This window comes from Acomys minous, assembly GCF_964271855.1.
Source record: "Acomys minous genome assembly, chromosome: 12".
Taxonomy (NCBI): Eukaryota; Metazoa; Chordata; class Mammalia; order Rodentia; family Muridae; genus Acomys; species Acomys minous.
This window is the reverse complement of record NC_140493.1, coordinates 21369545-21385167: the sequence shown is the minus strand read 5'-3', so window position 1 is coordinate 21385167 and position 15623 is coordinate 21369545. Positions and strand designations below refer to the sequence as shown.

Sequence of the window (15623 nt, the reverse complement as noted above, 5' to 3'; positions counted from 1 at the left end):
CTTGATGCTTGCGTAGGGTGGTGGTGTCTGCAAACACCATGGCCAGCAGAGTATCCATCCACGTGAGGCAAGAGGAAGTCTGGGTCAACATGACACAGTAGCTTGTACTTCACAAGTCTGACATTGGGCAGTTTATTTTAGCCTTTTTTCTTTTTCTTTTTCTGTCCTGGACTCACTTTGTAGACCAGGCTGGCCTCCAACTCACAGAGATCTGCCTGCCTCTGCCTCCCAAGTGCTGGGATTAAAGGTGTCCACCACCACCACCGGGCTTATTTTAGGCATTTTTTTTTTTAATTTTTTATCTTATGTTCGTTGGTGTGAGGGTGTCAGATGTTGGAGTTACAGACAGTTGTGAGCTTCCATGTGGGTGCTGGGAATTGAACCCGGTCCTTTGGAAGAGCAGGCAGTGCTCTTAACCACTGAGCCATCTCTCCAGCCCATTTTAGGCATTTTTAAGTACAGCACAATTTGTAAAAAGTTTCCTAATGATAAATAACTCAGTTCTGGGTGCACAACAAAGTCTAAGGCATGACTACATCCAAACCCTTCGTAAAGTACATGTGACACCTTAAGGGGGAGGGGCTGGATCTGGTGTGGTGTCAATCATACGAAGCTTGAGGCCAGAACAGCCAACAGATTTCAAAACCTTGTTTTAGGGAGAAAAAAAAAAAAAGAACAAAAAGCACAAAGGTCACCAGGCTGTAAGTACATGTGTCTGTAAAGTACATGTGACGTCTGTAGAGATGGGTTCTGTAGATTGAGGAGCAGTGCTCAGGATAAGGGCCTGGGGAGCCAGGTGTGGCCTGGCCACTCCATACCATAGCGCAGAGGTCACCAGCCTGTGAGCTCCATCCGGTCCATACCATAGCGCAGAGGTCGCCAGCCTGTGAGCTCCATCCGGTCCATACCATAGCGCAGAGGTCACCAGCCTGTGAGCTCCATCCGGTCCATACCATAGCGCAGAGGTCACCAGCCTGTGAGCTCCATCCGGTCCATACCATAGCGCAGAGATCACCAGCCTGTGAGCTCCATCCGGTCCATACCATAGCGCAGAGGTCGCCAGCCTGTGAGCACCATCCAGCCCCACTCTTCCGGGCATAAGAGGTTATACATCCCTTCTTTTGAAGAGACAACCCTGTGCGTTTAACGTTTCCAGTGCTTATCTGTGAGCACAAGGGCCTCTGTGTCCCCTACAGCATGGCAAGTACTTTAGCCATCTCCCCAGCTTCCCATCCTACTTTTTGTGACAGTCTGACTGAGCCTGAAGCTCACCGATGGGGCTAGAATAACTGCCCTCTAGGCCCAAGGGTCCTCCTCATCCCTTCTCCCCAGCACTAAATTTCAGGACCACCACCACCCGACCCGGCCACTGCTGCCTGTCTTCTTATGCAGATGTGGGGTCCTTGTGGTCGCATGTCAAGCTCTCTGCCAAACGAGCCATCTCTCCAGCCCAGGAAAGATGGCATTTTTGTAAACCTATTGAATACCACATCTGTGCCTTCTTCCCCTTAAAGGTTTCACTGTGTAATCGAGGCAGGTCTCCGAGTCTTACGCCCCAGTGATGCTGCCCACTTCCTCTGTAGTGCACATTACCACCACTCTGGAAAAGAAACTGAAGGAGGCCCCGTAATTCATCTACTTAGAAGGATGGGAAGTGCACAGTCTGCTCAGGCTACAGAGCAAGCTCAAAGCCAGTCTGGGTAAGGGGGAAAAGGCAGGATGTAGCTCAGTTGGCAGAATGCTCATCCAGCATGACAAAAGCCTTGCTTGGATCCCCAACACAGCATCAGTTGGGCATGTGGTACACATTTGCAATCCTGACAATCGACCTAGACTACAAGAGACTTTGTCTCCAAAAAAACGGGGGAGTGGGGGGGGGGGCGGTTAGGGGCATGTGAGGTAGCTCGGTGGTGAAGGGCCTTGCTACCAAGCCTGGCAACCTCAGTTTGATCCCCAGGGTTAACGTGGAGGAAGGCTTGGACCTCCACGTGCGTGCCCTGCCACACAGGCATATACATGCACAAAGTAATTGTTTAAAAAAGGACTAGGAGTTAGCTGGATGTGGTGGGACGCCTTTAATCCCAGCACTGGAAGGCAGAGGCAGGTGGATCTCTGTGAGTTCAAGGCCAGCCTGATGTACATAATGAGTTCCAGGACAGCCAGGATTACATAGACCCTGTCTCATTTTTTAAAAAAAGAGAGAAAATTAGGGATAGAGTCGGTGGGAGCGCGCTTCAATTGCAAGGCAGAGGCCCATACTGAAGCCTCAGTACAGATGTTTGAACGTGCTGTGTCTAGCACAAGGAGTTAGTTGCTACACTCTGCTCTGCTCTGTCTGTCATGAAGCTGCTTCTCTCTGTATCACATTAGGGACACGGGACATTAGGTACCAGGGATTTTAATTAATTTCTTCACAGGAGGTATGAAAACAAGACAGGTTTGTTCTGTTAGACTTCTGTGGTGACAGCTGGTTTGGCCTGTTTCTCTTGTGCACTTTGAATGGGTGGGTTTGTGTGTTCCTTTCTTGTTCCTGTATTTGCACACTTGTGATTGCATGCTAACATGCAGTCTATTTCCCCTGTGACCGCTGCAGGCTTGCTGGAAGAAAGAACGCTTGTACTTTTTCTAAAATTGGGTTTATGATGAGCTAGTGTTGAAAACCCTGGGTCAGAATCACAGTGGACACTTAGGCCTAGGCAGGACAACAGGCTTCCTGCCCAGCTGCAAACAGCTGGACACTTGCCACCCTCTCTTGCTGGTAGTAAATCTCTCCTCTGTTACTTGCAAACATTATTTTTTCCCCTGAGACAGGGTTTCTCTGTGTAGCCCTGGTAATCCTAGACTCCCTTTGTAGACCAGGCTGGCCTCTGCCTCCCAGAGTGCTGGGACTGCAGGCATGCACCACCATGCTGGTATAGAGTAATTTCAGATGTAAAGTTGCATGCTAGTACAGTAGTGATTTCAGCACTTCAGAGGCAGGGCCAGCCTCGTCTCCACAGGGATGCTCATCTCAAAATAGTAATTTCAGATGTATTCACGGAAGTGTTTCCCTCTGCAGTCTACTCAGCCTTTCTGCATAGTTTCATGATACAGCTGTCAAAATGAACCAATATTGGTAGGGTCTTATAAACTAAAGCCTTTAGTCTTCAGCTAATGGCCTCTTTCTGTGCCAGGAATTCTTCTGAAAGAGAAATTACATTTAGTCATTGTTATATTAACTTTTTCTAAGATGTCCCAAGCAAACATCTACTCACCTCAGATAAGGCACCCATACACCAGTGTGAGAGGGACCTTTATTCTCCTGTGGTAACTGTAGTCTCGGAAGCTTACTGTCTTTTGTTTGTTTGGTTGGTTGGTTTTTTGTTTTGTTTTGTTTTGTTTTGTTTTTTCGAGACAGGATCTCTCTGTGTAGTCTTGGCCGTCCTGGACTCACTTTGTAGACCAGGCTGGTCTCGAACTCACAGTGATCCGCCTACATCTGCCTCCCGAGTGCTGGGATTAAAGGCGTGCGCCACCACACCCGGCTTGGAAGCTTACTGTCTTAGTCAGCTAACCTGGGCCTAGTCCTGGAAGCTTCTAGCCTCTGTACAATCTAACATAGGCCTAAAATGTTTTCAGCCTCTGAGACATACTGCTTAATAAGCTCACCATTTCTTGACTTTTTGTTTCTTGTTTTTGTTTTGTTTTGTTTTGTTGTTGTTGTTGTTTTGAGACAGGGTTTCTCTTGTAGCCCTGGCTATCCTGGACTCATTCCGTAGGCCAGGCTGGCCTCGAACTCACAGAGATCCACCTTCCTCGCCTCCTGAGGGCTGGGATTAAAGACGTGCACCACTATGCCCAGCTTTTCCTTTTCTTCTTTATTTATTATGTATACAATGCTCTGCCTGCATGTATGCCTGCAGGCCAGAAGAGGACATCAGATCACATTATAGATGGTTGTGAGCCACCATGTGGATGCTGGGAATTGAGGTCAGGACCTCTGGAAAAGCAGTCAGTGCTCTTAACCTCTGCGCCATCTCTCCAGCCTTTTTTCTTTTTTTTTCCTCTTTCTTTCTTTTCTTTTCTTTTCTTTCTTTCTTTCTTTTTTTTTTTAAAGTCTTATTTATGGCCTGGAGAGATGGCTCAGAGGTTAAGAGCACTCTCAGTTCTTCCTAAAGGTCTTGAGTTCATTTCCAGCAACCACATAGTGGCTTACAACCATCTATAATAAGATTTGGTGCCCTCTTCTGGTGTGCAGGTATACATGCAGGCAGAATAAAATTAAGTAACTATGGCGTGGTAGCACAGTCCTTTAATCCCAACACTCAGGAGGCAGAGGCAGGCGGATCTTCATGAGTTCAAGGCCAGCCTAGTCTACAAAGTGAGTCCAGGCCAGCCAAGGCTATACACAGAGTGCTGGGATTAAAAGCGTGCGCCACCACACCCGGCATTACAACCTTTCTTGTCTTACTGGGCTCTGGGCTGGCTGGCTCAACTCAGCTGTTCTGGCTTAAACTCTTCCCCCAGCTGATTGACTCAATCTGGCTTCTCTCTGCTGCTGCTGAATTGTTCTGCTTGGCCTCAAACTAACTCCAGCAGTCTGCTCTAATCTTCAGGCTCCTTCTCCTTCTCTGGCTTGCTTGGTCTTCACCTGAGTTCTCTCTCTGTAACTGTCTCTCTATTACTGTCCAGGTAAAACTGCTATCTCTGTGTTGTTCCTTAAGTGATTTGTCACTTTTTCTGCTACTCAAACATCACCTTCTTGTTTCGTTTTGTTTGTTTGTTTGTTTGTTTTTCAAGACAGGTTTCTCTGTGTAGCCTTGGCTGTCCTGGACTTAACTTTGTAGACCAGGCTAGCCTCGAATTCACAGAGATCCGCCTGCCTCTGCCTCCCAGAGTTGTGGAATTACAGGTGTGTGCCACCATGCCCAGCTAAACATCACTTTCAGACATGGGTGCTTCCTTCTCTAAAACAAATTTACCTTCATGATTTGGGATTAAAGGCGTGTACCACCATGTCTGGACTAAGCTTTTCTTTACCTGATATTTGCTCAATACCAGGCTGGCCTTGAACTCAGATCTGCTTGCCTCTGTCTCCTGGATTAAAGGTGTGTTTGTATTCCAGCCGGATCACAGAAACCTAGAATCTGTGGTCTTTGGATATGATCTCTTGCCAGAACAGCCATGTTCTGAATAAACATTCCTCTACGCACCAGCAACAGACCAAAGACAGTTCTACCCAAGTCCAGCTTGGTGAGCTGTGGGCTCTTCTGGAGAGGTCCAATTGTGGAAATTCTGGATAGTCTCTTAGCTCAGAATACAGCGATGGACTCGCTTTCTCAGGGGGGTCCTCTCTCTACCTGAACCCTAGAAGGGAGGTCACATGGCCTGCAGGAAGACTAAAAGCCTAGCCCTTTCCTGATAAGAAACCTGTTCAGCAAGCACCTGGGGGTTCCTGGAGATCTCTTGGTGTCTTGGCTTTCAACCAATGACCTTTGACTTCTCCTACAGCTCCTCCCCCACCCATAGGATAATTAGGTACTGCTTTTCCCCTCTTATAATAGGGCTGTTTTGTTACATCTAGGTTACCTCTAGCCCTAGCAAATCAGATGTATTCACCCTTGAAGACACTCCCTCTGCCCAAGGTCTATAAATGCCTCTGCTTACACTACTCCCCCACTATGACTGGCTAAACCTCATCTTTTATTCTGGGGAAGAATTGCCCCTGGGTGCCTGGGGCAGCAATGGTGGCACTGCCCTGGCACCAGCGAAGCACCCGCCAGCCCTGTGTTTCACCAGACCTGCCTCCAGGGACACTGGGCCTCCATCTCATCAGACCTGCCTTCTGTTTGCTTTTGGGTGTGCACCCCCATCCTCCACCACGCTTAGCACAGAAGCTTGACAAAGGGCTGTAACAATTTGGTATCATCACAGGCTTATGGAATTCCCAGGATTCCATTGTGGCTTGACACAGCAATCTCATTCTAAAAGAGCCAACTGTAACACCTGGTGGAAAAACTCATTTCCTGTGAGACCCAGAGCTGAATAGCACACGGGCCTCGCCCCGAGCCCTCTAAGCCAAGCCACCCTTGAGCTAGAAACAGGACCTTGACCTCAAGGTCCCCCATTCCAGTCCGGAAGCAAACAGAACCTAGACCAACCCACAGAAGCCAGGCCGATGCCAGAGGATGAACAACAGTGAACCTTCAAGTTTTCTAGGCTTACCTACAGGGGCGCAGGTGATCCCAAAACAGCTGCGTCATTGAAGTCTCATGACAGCAGGGTGACAACTTCCCCATAGCTGGATAGATGGAGCCCCACTTCAGTTAACCTTCCAGTTGCTACATGTAAGCCTGTATGAAGCTGGAGCAGAATTATATATGTCTGGGGAGAGGAGGCAGGGAGGATGGCTGCTGCCCAGGACTCATATGTGGGAGCATCAACGGTTCTGATCGTAAGGGTAGCTTTTGGGTATCCACATGTAGTCTGATTAATACGATAATGGCTGCTGTGCTTAGAGAACAGCATTCCACAGCAGTCATTTTAACCTGTATCTTTTTTTTTTTTAAAGATTTATTTATTTATTATTATGTATACAGTGCTCTGTCTGCATGTACACCTGCATGCCAGAAGAGGGCACCAGATCTTGTTATAGATGGTTGTGAGCCACCATGTGGTTGCTGGGAATTGAACTCAGGACCGTTGGAAGAGCAGGCGGTGCTCTTAACCTCTGAGCCATCTCTCCAGCCCTTAACCTGTATCTTAAGTACTGGAGTTCACATACATTACGTACAAGATACGACCTTCACTGCAGATGTAGTCTAAAGGATGGACATTTTTTACCTTGCAGGTGCAGCTAGTTCTGACTATAGACATCAATTAGAATTTGGTTTCCTGCCGGGCATGGTGGCGCACGCCTTTAATCCCAGCACTCGGGAGGCAGAGGCAGGCAGATGGCTGTAAGTTCAAGGCCAGCCTGGTCTACAAAGTGAGTCCAGGACAGTCAAGGCTACACAGAGAAACCCTGTCTAAAAAACAAAACAAAACAAAACAAAAAGAATTTGGTTTCCTCAGTGGGGATCTGATGTGACATATTACCTTGTAAGTGCCACATACAGAGAAAGTCTAATAAGCCAACTACTTAAAAGGTTTAAACAGGGTCTCACTTTGTAGCTCTGGCTGTCTGAACTCTCTGTGTAGACCAGCTGGCTTCAAGCTCACAGAGATCTGCCTGCCCCTGCCTCCCTAGTGCTGAGTGCTGGGATCAAAAGTTGTTAAACAAGCTGGGCATGGTGAGGCAAGTCTTTAACCCCAGCACTCAGGAGGCAGAGGCAGAGGCAGGTGGATCTTTTGTGAGTTCGAGGCCAGCCTGGTCTACAGAGTGAGTTCCAAGACAGCCAGGGCTGTTACACAGAGAGACCCTGCCTTGAAAAACCTAAAATAAAATCAAATCTTAAATGGGAAAGACAAGTCATACCTCCAGATCCTGATAAAGTGATCTGTGTGTGACTACTAGGACAAAGGCTAGCATAAGAACTACTTCAGAGCCCCTCACCCTTAACCCTCCCTCACAAGGGGATCCCTGAGAAATGCATGGCTCATATCTAAGTGTGAGTCTGGGGGAAGAGATGCTCCCTAAAGGCTGACACTGGGTTCCCAGCTTCGGATGTTCCCGGCTCTCACTGCCGTGGCTTGAGGGCACTGGGAAATGATCTTTTCAATTGCTGACTGTAATACCTCTCCGGCGGTTTAAAATTTTAATAAGACAGCTGTCTTTCAGCACTAATTAGCATAGTGCTGTTTATAAGATGATAGGTAAGGCAGCTGCCCTTTAGTCTCCGCACTCCTGTCTCAGTGCCAGCGCTCCTGGGATGGCCTCTCAAAACCGCTACCCAGCTGCTGCCAGCATCACCTTTAGCAAGGGAGCTGAGCCCAGCGTGGGCGTCGCCCAGAGCCCTGCGGGCAAGCAGCTACAGCAGGAGCTGATGACCCTCATGACGTCCGGTGGCTGCCACGGACCACCCAGGGGGCTTCTCGGCCGTGGACAATCAGGGTCTGAGGATATGCAGGCGGGTACGGATTCGGCGCGACAGACAGACACGAACACAAGTTGAGTTCAATGCTGCTGCAATTTTACTGAAGTTCAAGCATAGTTTTTATACACTCATATCAGGAACTGCGGGCTGGCAGTCAGCCCAGATCATAACAGTATACAGATTGTCCAGATTCAGTAGAATTTGGCTTGAGCAACTTTTAGCCCCAGACACCCTTACCCCGTGTTAAGTTTGCAGTTAATCAACACCAGACAGTGGACAAGTTTTTCTTAGAACTGCGGTCACAGCTTCTGCAGCTTAAGGCCGTTTCCATGCGCTGCATACGTGCAGCTTTTACCACCAGAGATGAAGATTCTTTTCTAAATCTTCTAGAGTATGCCATGAAGACGTATAGCATTGAAACCTGCGCCTTCTTTTCTCATCCCTAAGACAATGCTGAGTGGCATCATATACTATCTTTATTACTGTTCTTTTATCATCAGGAGAAATAGTACACCAAGGATCTCTTTGTCTTTGAATCAAAACAATGTCAATTCTGTATATTTAACCCTTCTTCCATCCTTTTCTACCCACCTAATCATATCCTCATCATATGCTCCCGTGTATGGCAAAGGTGGAGGTGCAGGTGTGGGCACTGAGTAGGGACCCTTACACCTAGGAGGATCAGCAAGAACTAGGACATAGAATATACAGATAAAGCATAGAAGGAAGGACATCATGATCATTATGAATCCTCAATCTCCCCCGGGGCCCTTGGGATGCACGCCTGAACAAATTTCCGGGCTTCAGCCAAGCACCCTGCCCCGGGCCTAGCTCAGGGTCCTTCTCAGATGCGGCTTTCACATCAAAGAAACCCCTAAGCCCTGTGAGCCTCATTGTCACACCGGAGTGGTGGCAGTGGACGCTGGCACGGGTGTGGCAGGTGGCAAAGTAATTTTTGCCTTCCCTGAATCAGACAACCTGTCCAAATGAATAAGAACCATTCACGGAGCAGCAGGCACGGTATTTGAAGACCCGAGGTATAAACTCGCCTTAGAGTTCCCCAGCAGCTATCCTTACAACGCACCCACAGTGAAGTTGCTACCACCCAATGTGGATACCCAGGGCATCATCTGCCTGGACATTATGAGGATAAGTGGTCCGCACTTTATGATGTCAGGACCATCTTGCTCTCTATCCAGAGCCTGCTAGGAGAACACAACATCGGTAGCCCTTTGTATACACATGCTGCCGAGTTCTGGAAAAACCCCCACAGCATTGAAGAAGTACCTGCGCCGGGCTTGGTGGCGCACGCCTTTAATCCCAGCACTCAGGAGGCAGAGACAGGAGGATCTCTGTGAGTTCGAGGCCAGCCTGGTCTACAAAGTGAGTCTAGGACAGCCAGGGCTACACAGAGAAACCCTGTCTCAAAAAAACAAAAACCAAACAAAACAAAAAAAGAAGTACCTGCAAGAAACGTATTCAAAGCAGGTCTCCAGTCAAGAGCTCTGATGCAGGCTGTACTGTTCTCCTTTGTGTGGTCCTCTTTGTTCTGTTTGTTTGTTTGTTGAGACAGGGTTTCTCTGTGTAGCCTTGACTATCCTGGACTCACTTTGTAGACCAGGCTGGACTCGAACTCACAGTGATCCACCTGCCTCTGCCTCCCGAGTGCTGGGATTATAGGTGTGCGCCACCACACCAGGCTTCATCTTTGTTCTTAGATGGTCTGTCCTTTCCTTATTTCGAAGCTGTGGTGATATTTTTGTTTTACTTGTTTTTTACATTAAGTCTGCTTGAACCCTTAACAATGTATATTAAACCAACATGTTAGTTGTTTTTGTATTTAAAAAAACAACAAAAACAAACAAAAGAGTATAGGTAAATACATCGGAAATGTAATACAAAATCCAGACAAGGTTTAGGTAAGGATTTAATCCATAGTTCATTAGGTAAATGAGTTACTAACTTTCCCCCAAAGATAAAAAGAGAATAACAGACTCTTCTGTTGTTGTTCATTTCAAAAACCATGGTGACACGACACACACCTATGAATCTTCTTTGCATGCAGAAGATGGGGCAGGAAGATCAGAAGTTGAAGGTTATCCTTGGCTACATAGAGTTTGAGGCCAGCTTGGGTTACTTGAGACCTGGACGAACACACGCACATGCACACGCACACGCACACACACACACACACACACACACACACGCACGCACACACACGCACACACACGCGCGCGCACACACACGCACACACACACACTCCTTTCTAGTTTGGCTTGTAATCCCAGCACTTGGGAGTGCTAGGCAGAAGTTCTATCTCAATACAAACAAATGGCTTCGTTTCTTTTGTGATAGCTTAGGAGAAACATGTATTTACTTTGTTGTTGTTTTGAGACAGGGTTTATCTGTGTGTGGCACTTGCTGTCCTGGAACTCCCTCTGTAGATCAGGCTGGTCTCAAACTCAGAGATCTGCCTACCTCACCTGCCAAGTGCTGGGATTAAAGGTTTCAACCACCATGCCCAGTCTCTCTGGGCTGTTGAAATGCCGCAACATTTTGATTCAAAGAACTCTCCGTGCCATTTTTTTGGTTTTAGCTGGTGAAGTTTCATCTGTTTATTCTGCATCATGAGGCAGGTGCCAGTCTGTAGGCATAAGGTTATTGTGTAATTCAAATGCTGATTTTTGTATCCCCCATATCTGTTTGCAAGCCTTGTTCTCAGAACCTCCTGTCTCAATGCTGTTTAAACTCTGCTGCCTAATTGTCCCTGTGTATACCAACAAAGCATCTTACAGCCAGCCCCTGAGCAGGGGAGAGAATAGGGCTGGATGTCCTGCCAGGTAGGAGAGGAGGAGTCAGAAGAGGAAGCAGGGCATTTGGCCAGGGGATTCAGCAAGGGCAGAGGTCCAAGAGACATCAGGAAGGAGTTGGAGCAAGAAAGCTACAAAGTGCAAGTATCTCTGGGATGCACTCTGGGAGGAAGCCAGATTCATTTAGAGGGTCAAACAATATCTGCTCAGTTCTTGTGCTGTGAAGCTTATTATTAAACAAAAATAAAAGAGTCTCAGCTATTTGTGTGGTAGCCAGGTTAAGACAAAAACTCAGAGAAGCAAACACTGTTTTTTTTTTTTAAAGATTTATTTATTTATTATTATGTATACAGTGTTCTCCCTGCACGTACACCTGTAGGCCAGAAGAGGGGATCAGATCACATTACAGATGGTTGTAAGCCACCATGTGGTTGCTGGGAATTGAACTTAGGACCTTTGGAAGAGCAGGCGGTACTCTTAACCACTGAGCCATCTCTCCAGCCCCAACAAACACTGTTTTATAAAAATAACAATAACACATGTTTTTCTCTCACATGTGTACTTTGGCTGAATTATGTCAATACTCTGAGTTTCATCTTCCGTGCTCTTGGCATTGCTAGCGTTGAGAGCAGCCTTGCCCTGGGCACTGGATGTCCTACGAGCGCTAAACAGTGTTCTGCTTTTTTTTTTTTTTTTTAAATCTTTTTCCTCCCCTCCTTTCTGCTTCTGACGAATGTAGACCAAACATATTTGTAGAGTTCTTATGTAGCATTTTGAAATAAGAAATGTTTCATAAGCCAGCCATGGTGGCACAGTCCTTTAACATCTGCACTTGGAAGGTAGAGGCAAGCAGATCTATGTGCGTCTGAGGTCACCCTGGTCTACACAGTGAACTCCAGGTCAGCCAATGCTACATGGAGAGACCATGTCTAAAACACAAAAACTGAGGGGCTGTAGGGATGGCTCAGTGTTCAGGAGCGAGTGTTGCCCTTGCAGAGGACATGGGTTCCGTTCCAGCCCACGTGGTGACTCGGAACCATCTGTAACTTCAGCTCGAAGGGGTCTGTGCCTTTTTCTGACCTCTCCTAGCACTAGGCATATACCTGCAGGCAAAACACTAACAATGAACATAAAATAATACAGATACATCTTTCAGCTTTTAATGTGTGTGTTGGGAACGAACTGTACACAATTAGGACGGGCTCTGCAGCTGAAAAGACAAATGAACGTCTTAGATAATGAATTCGGAACCCAATTTGCCACTTAATAGCTCGCATTACTTAGCTTCTCTAAAACGGCGTTGTACACCAGCCTTCTGAGTTTCCACCACCATGAAATCAGCTGCCCCTGTTTGCCGGCAGCCACCACAGTAGGGTGTCAGGGACTGTTGGCATTCCCTCACAGAAGGAGGGGCTGAAGAGGGCCACCATTCCCCTGACCTGAGATTACAGCTGCTCCTCTCAGCCACTTGGAGGCTATTCTGCCCTGATTGCACACGACCTCGGGATCTTGGGCTGTGTTAGATTATGCCGGGTTAGGGAAGTGGAGAGGGGCTCTATCGACTCGGCTATGGGGAAGCCATCTCCGTTTTGGGTGAAGCCGGCAGTGTAGCTGCTCTGTGGTCACCCACGGTCCTCTCTGCAATCCATCACTCTGTGAGTAAGCCTAAGCGACTCACGAACTCTCCAGGCTGAACTTGGATTGGATCGCGTACTTCAATTAGTCATTGGGACCTTATAAGGATTGAATAGATATTTATGTCTCGTGGTGGAGGAATTCTTGAAAGAAATGAGATTGGTAACATTCACTCTGCACTCAGTCCGCTCCTGTGCTTGGGTGAGGTGGAAAGCCCGCTGACGCGCTTTGTAAGACGCACATTGTACAGCCAGGTGGCGACCGAACCGCCTTGTGTTTTGTCGCCTTTGCTTTCTTTCACCTGGGCACAACTGCAGACCCAGGTGTGAGGTTAGACAGTCGCTCTTAGACGCAGTCAGTGCCTTTTCAGATTTGGGTGATATGTCCCTTTAAGGCTGTGGAGGCTTTTGATAGCCTTTCTGGAGTGAGGCAGGGGCAGTTTCAAGATAGATTCCTTGTCAGCAGGGATCGCATCAGCTGTCATCTTTCTGAACTGTTCGTTGGTACTGCGTTTAAATGTTTCCCACAGACATTGAGTTCTCACAGAAACCTTACGTTCCGGGTTCCCACGGACTCGCTAAATGTTAAGAGTGACTCAAAAGGAGGCCCTTGGGTTCGACACAATTGCATCCTTCTTTGTCATGACCTCAACCAATTACTGCCTTCCCCAGGGCCTGTGACTGATGGAAAACTAGATTAACCTGGCTTAGAGGCCGGTTCTGTGAGCCTGAAAGAGGAGGCTAGTCTCCGGCCTTGTGCATCGACCCCATCCTGATTGCTCCAAAATAACCCTGGGCTGCTCATACCACGGACTGGGTGCCTGAGGACCTCAAAAAGGAGGCCTGCAACGTAAAGTGGGCCAGTACCTCCGAGGAACTACAGCCCCCAGCATGCCCCGCGGCCGCCGGCTCTCCGGCCCCGCGCGTGCGCAGAGGTGCCGCTGCGCGCTGACTGGGAGCCAGCGGCGAGCCGGACCTGCTGAGGTGTTGAGGTGGCCGTGAGACAGGTGAGTGGGGTGCGAGTCTCCTGGCGAGGCGGACGCTCACCTGCCCCTTGGGTGGAGGCCACGGGGTGCGGGCTGAGGGGAAGGCGGCGGGGAAGACGGCGCCTCCGGCGGGGGCGTCGGGCTGCTGCGGCGCCGCTGCTTCCACGGCGACCCGGGACGCGCGTGACAGACCCACCCCCCTCCCGCGGCTCCTGGGGACTCCGAGAAACTGCGCCTGACGCAGGGACTCCTGCCGCCGGCCAGGTCGGACTGTTGGGCGTCTCGGCAGGTGGCACCTCTGCCTCAGAGCCAACCTGGGTGTTTTCATTTAAGACTCAGGTTCAGCATCTAGGCCGAGTCTGAGCATGCTGCCGTCTGTTACCTTCGGGGAAACTGAGGCCGAGGGATAGGTAGGATCAATCGCCTTGTGCGCTTCCGGTTTGAGTTCTGGAAAAAAACCCCAAGATTTAGGTGTGGATCCAGACTGCTTTAATATGGCAGTAATAGGAATTACAGAGTCTTTAAAGTTTCTTTTTAACTGACAGATTGTGTGTCGAGTCTTCCAGTCCCATGCTGCATATGAAATTTGTGAATGGTCACAGTGGTTTTGTTTGTTTTAGTTGTTGTTGTTGTTGCTTTTGGTGAGATATTAAGAGATGACCCAGAAAAAAAATGTATATATATATGTATACGTACACACATACACACACGCACACATATAAGGGATATATATATATCCCTTAAAAGAAATCTTTTTAGGTTAATCCAAGTTTGTTTTTGAGAAAGGCTGTTCCTATGTAGCCCAGGCTGGCCTCAGACTCAGAGATCTGCCTGCCTCTGCTTTCCTAGTGCTGGGATTAAAGGTGTGCACTCTCAAGCACCCAAATTCAAAATTTTAATTGGACTGATTTTCAATTTTCATCTTTTTTTATTTGTAGCTTTTCTAACTGTGCTGGTGACTAAGCTTTAAGGTACACACATTTTCTAGGTCCTTTTCGCCTTGTTCCTTTGTTATTGTCCAGTTCTCGTGTGACTATAAGCATTAGTTATCTGTGTTTTACACACTCACTCTGTTCCCCATTACCAGTATGCTGTTGATTCTAAGTAAAGGTTAATGTGTTGCTTTGTGTGTGTGTGTGTGTGTGTGTGTGTGTTGTTGTTGTTGTTGTTGTTGTTTTTGATAACCCCCGTATGGAACCCAGGGCCTCCCTCTACTACAGAGCTGTCTCTAAATCCTAAATGTAGCCTTTTCATTATCTCATCATGGCTTTTTGATTGGTTGATTGGTTTTAAACTTTTAAGATCTATCGATCTAATTTGGTTTTTCGAGACAGGGTTTCTCTATGTAGCCTTGGCTGTCCTGGACTCACTTTGTAGACCAGGCTGGCCTCAGAGAGAACTCAAGGAGATCCACCTGCCTCTGCTTCCCTGAGTGCTGGGATTACAGGTGTGCATCATTGCACCTGGCTAAGATTTATTTATTTTTAGCTGTGGTGTGTGTGTGTGTGTGTGTGTGTGTGTTATGTGTATGTTCACAAATGCATGAAGATACTGCAAAGGCCAGAAGATGGCTTTTGATGCCCTGGACCTAGAGTTAACATGCGGCTGTGAGACTGTTACAGGTTCTGGGAACCAGATTTGTGTTCTCTGCTAGAGCAGCATTCATTCGTGACCATAGAGCTCTGGCTCCAGCCCCTGATTGCTGCTGCTGCTACTGCTGCTGCTGCTGTTTGTCCCTAGCTAGTCTGAAGGCTGGCCTTCAGTGATCTTCCTACCTCTGTCCCTCAGCTGTATTGCAAGCATGTATCACCACACCCAGCTTTCTGTCCTTCTTTAATCACAGATGTGTGTGGTCTATGGGAGAGGGGAGGTGTTCTGGTTGATGGATATGACTCATGGACAACATTAATTTAATAGGACTGTGGGGAGGTCTGGATGTGGCTTGGGTAGAGTGCTGGTTTAAAACGGTCAGACCTTTAGTTCCTAGCAAGAAGAAAGAAGGTTGTGAACAAGTAGTTGCCTCTATATAAAAATACGCTCATCCACTGGGCGGTGGTGGCGCACGCCTTTAATCCCAGCACTCAGGAGGCAGAGGCAGGTGGATCGCTGTGAGTTTGAAGCCAGCTTGGTCTACAGAGTAAGTCCAGGACAGCCAAGGCTACACACAGAGAGAAACTC

At 47.9% G+C, this 15623-nt stretch overlaps 1 protein-coding gene and 1 pseudogene across 2 annotated transcripts in view; both read left to right on the top strand.

The window, feature by feature from the left end:
- Positions 1 to 7805: 7805 nt before the first annotated feature.
- Positions 7806 to 9584, top strand: LOC311578309 (ubiquitin-conjugating enzyme E2 C-like; annotated as a pseudogene). The gene is made up of 3 exons: positions 7806 to 7983; positions 8956 to 9298; positions 9477 to 9584. The product of its transcript is annotated as a ubiquitin-conjugating enzyme E2 C-like (transcript).
- A 3736-nt stretch (positions 9585 to 13320) lies between these two features.
- SGSM3 (small G protein signaling modulator 3) overlaps positions 13321 to 15623 on the top strand; it is a 32476-nt gene continuing 30173 nt past the window's right edge. The window contains exon 1 of the mRNA XM_084748353.1: positions 13321 to 13466. The gene's annotated coding sequence lies outside the window, so the exon portion shown is untranslated. The remainder of the gene's footprint in view (positions 13467 to 15623) is intronic.